General features: G+C 35.7%; 1 long non-coding RNA gene across 1 annotated transcript; it reads right to left on the bottom strand.

The window, feature by feature from the left end:
* Window positions 1-1,697: 1,697 nt before the first annotated feature.
* On the bottom strand, window positions 1,698-2,840 carry LOC128514074 (uncharacterized). Its single transcript, XR_008356435.1, has 3 exons — window positions 2,769-2,840; window positions 2,525-2,689; window positions 1,698-1,806 (listed from the first exon to the last, which is right to left on the bottom strand). It is a non-coding gene; the product is annotated as an uncharacterized LOC128514074 (long non-coding RNA).
* Window positions 2,841-4,232: the final 1,392 nt, after the last annotated feature.

Raw genomic sequence — 4,232 nt, forward strand, 5'->3', positions numbered from 1 at the left:
TAGTGGTTAGAGCACTCTGGTCCTGGGGCCAAGTAACAACCATGAGCAAGATGTCCACTTACATAGTAGGTATAATGTGTTTTAGTTCATTTGCATTTTTTATTTGGAACTTTATGGAAGGCAGCACAGGAAACAAGGAAGTAATGTATAAAAAATGTAGAGCTCGAGAGAGAAAACAGGACACAGAGGTCAGACAGACAGAGACAACAGAGAATCTTCACCTTCACTAACAGGTAAAAAGGAACTTTTATTATGAGTAACAATTTCTGGTTATGTCTTTTTAAATTATGTTTAGTAGTTCAATTCTTTTTTAAAATTATCTTGAACGAAATCATGATTATTGTTCATGTTTGTTTGTAGATTAATTGACTGGTTGACTAAAATGTTATAAGTTGCCACTTCATCCTAAGTGCACAATCAATAAACAAAATTAATGTGTATTTTTAATTAAATAAATTATTTCAATTGAAATTTTTTATCTAGAGTATTGCTAGAATTTTGTCACATACACAGTCATACACAGTACGATATGCAGTGAAATGCTTAAGTGTCAAAGTGAACAAATTATTACTAGTAAATTATTACTTTAGTTCGATATTTGAAAACATTTTATTTTCGTACAGTTGCAACCAGGTATTTACATACACTTCAGGAAAAAACAAAGTTTTTTTTCGTTACTGTCAAACATTAAATCAGAGTAAACGTTTTATGTTTTAGATAAATAAATATTAACATATTTTTTGCATTTGTTAAGTCAATTTTCTAAGTTTTTTTTATTAATTTTATTGAAGTCAGAAGTATACATACCCTTCCTTAGTATTTGGTAGAATCGCCTCGAAGCTGTTTCACTTGGGCCAAACATTTCGGCTACCTTTCCACAAGCTTTCTATAATAGTTTGCTGAAATTTTGTCCCACTCGTCTTGACAGAACTGGTGTAACTGGGTCAGGTCGTAGGCCTTCTTGCTTGCAAAAAAAAAAAAAAAAAAAAAAAAAAAAAAAAGCGTTCCTCTCTGGCACTCAGAATCTGTCTTCGTCATGGTGGTTGTACATTCCCATGTTTTGTATACGTTTTTTATGCGTGAGACACTCGGGCACTTTTTCTATGCGTGAGACACTCGGGCATCTGTGCACCTACAGGTGTGCCACCAATCAACTCAAATCAGGAATCAGTTAACCTATCAGAAGCTTCTTAGGCTCAGAATGAAATCATCTGGAGTTTAAAAAAAAAAAAATTTAGACACAATAAACTTAGTGTATACATACTTACAGTATGACTTTGATGAAAGTGATAAAAAAAACAATACATAAAAACTCTCCCTTGCTCGATACTGACATTTAACAAATGCGAATGTGGCGTAGCGCAGAGGCAAGAAAAGGTTTATTAGAATTAAAATTCCGATTACGCCACCCTGGATAAAGGCCAGGGACCCTAATTAAGTAAATTTCGTCTAAAGGCACACAGGTCAGTTCACGGGAGAAAGCAGGAGACAAGGATATCCAAAAGTATTACCATTTATTACACGTACTATTTTAAACAACTTAATTATAACAAATAAACAAAAAGAAAATCAATAACATAAAATGACTGGGACCAGTGGTTCACATAAAATGCACTCATGGACAACTTGAATATCCAAAGCCTCAAGTTCAGGAACCGAGGCCGGGCGGCGGGGCCTAAGGGCGCAATCGGCCTACACAGCACAGCAACTTGCAATCACAAGTGACTCACCACACACACGTGCTCGTATTCCAACCACTCAAATAGGAAAAACTAGAATTCCACCGCTGCCATAAGCACCCGGCTCCTGTACAAAAAGAATCTGATGAAAGCACTAGACAAATACAGTCACACAAATAGTGAACAAAGGTTGCCCACCCTCACAGCTGGCCCAGGATTACAATACATTAATCTAAACAAAAAAAAATAAATTTACAGACAAAACCTACAAGAAAATCTCCTTGGCCAAAGGCCAATAAAGTTTCCCCACGGTCTTATTCGAAATGCGTTCTCTGCACACACATCCAACATATAACAACCCGATACGCACTCACATTTATTCACAAAAACAAAAAGGGAAAAAAAATGCACATGCGCGCACACACACACAGTGTCTTACAACCCAAAGGCTGTAAATTCCGGCCCAGAAAGTAACAATTAAGCCCCAATTCAGAGCCTGGAAGCACACAAGACAAGAGAAACGCACCCAAAAGAAAAACACAAAAACCAAATAATTTAAACAATGTAAATAAACTTGAACAAAAAAATACATAAATAAGAAGTTGCAACCGCCGCTACTACCAAGCGACACGGCTAACAACGTTGGCAAACAAATTGTAACAAACATAAAACAGAATAAAACAGCCTAAAACAAAACAGCAGCGCCCGCCGATAATGCTCTTTGAGTTGCAGCACCTCAGGAAGCTAGCACACGTCGCGCCACCCCAATCTGTTGCATGAAAATGACAATTAAGACCATTACCGGCAAAGCATACTGCATAAACATAAGCAACTTAATTACATACCGTGCAATGTGGCACCAAGTCTCACCAGAAGGGCATTTAAGCCAGGTTCCAGGAAGCTGAAAGCTCAATCAGTTCTACAGGAAGACTGCCAGTTTGTTGGGAGGAACAATCACTTCCACAACAGGTGAATGCCCGTACCCGCTGACTTAAATCAGGCCTGCTGAACTGTGTAAATACCACAGACAGAACACCGCTATAATATACAAAACCCACCAAACACATACACCGCAACTGACACCCTTACCTGCAACACAATCACCTCTGACTTCCTGGTTCTGTTCTGGGTGTGACGACATACAATGAAAGCTAGGGGGCGGGACCTGTAAGCCCAGGCCACCTTACCCCCAGCTTAAATAGTATTGGACCAACCCCCAATAGGACAATCAATTAGGAACAGCCAACCAGAGACAGGTAGGAAGAATTTTACTCATCCTGCCACACAACAAATATGTTAATATTTATTGATCTAAAACAGAAATTGTGTACTCTGATTTAATGTTTGACAGTAAAGGGAAAAAAAAAAGTTTTGGTGTTTTTTTTTTTTGAAGTGTATGTAAATATCTGGTTTCAACTGTACCTTGGTTTGTATAACTCAATGCTTTATGTGTATTTTTAAACCCATTATAGTCATAGTTAAGAACAGCCTGTTAGGGAACATTGGTACATTGTATTGACTGCAGCAAACTCGTTTGCATAATAACAGTACACATGACTCTGTAAGTCACAAAAATAACAGTCTTTGTAGTTAGGACTACTGTACATTACTCAGTTACCCATCAGCCTTTATACCTGAGATTAAGTGCACCTGTGTCAGGTTTATTTCTAATGAGCATTACAGTATTTAAGATCTGTATCTGCTAACATCTGTTGTCTTCTGGTTGTTGGTCTCATGTTGTGTTCTAGTGTTACTGCATACCTTGTTTTTATACCAAAAATTAAACTGTATTTGTACCTGAACCTTCTCCTATTCCTGACATTTGTTAGTTTGGCAGAATAGAGAAGATATATTTTTTGTAAATACACTGTTTACTATAGAATAGATAAGATAACATGCTATAGAGAAACATAAAATCCCACAGAAAATTTTCTGTTTAGTGTGAACCCTTTCCTTCACCAGCTATTTTTATGCAACTACATAATTAAGATCAGACGGGCAACTTGCAGCTTTTTAAAATATATTTTATACTACTTTTATTTTATTTATAACTGTTTAAATAATTTCTTTCAACCTTTATTTTAAATTTTTTTTTTCCTATTCTAAAATGAAAGTCATAACTCAAATTTGATGGTGGCGCTAATTCTCCTAGTGTGGAATAAAATATTTAAAACTATATAATAATAATAATAAATCAAATTAAAGAACATTTCTACCACCAGTATGTCCATAACCACTATTTGTTTTTTATCTAGCAGTTAAAAAAGTCAAACCTTAAGAATTTAATAGGAACTAAAGAAATCCAACATTATTCTTTTTACTGATCGTTTGTTCTGTCAGACTTTTAGAACAGAATCATGAAGCCATCATACGCCTGTTTTTAAACAGTTTGTGTGAAATCATGACATTATTCAAAAGCATTTGGTAAATTTAGTGTCTGCTGTCAAACTTTAGCATTAACCATTAGGAGTCTGACTTGCCGCCGGTTTTATGCTCTAAAATGCTATATATATATATATATTTTAAAAAAAAACATGTTACGTAAGGGAAAAA

This window comes from Clarias gariepinus, chromosome 1 (genome assembly GCF_024256425.1).
Source record: "Clarias gariepinus isolate MV-2021 ecotype Netherlands chromosome 1, CGAR_prim_01v2, whole genome shotgun sequence".
NCBI classification, from domain to species: Eukaryota; Metazoa; Chordata; class Actinopteri; order Siluriformes; family Clariidae; genus Clarias; species Clarias gariepinus.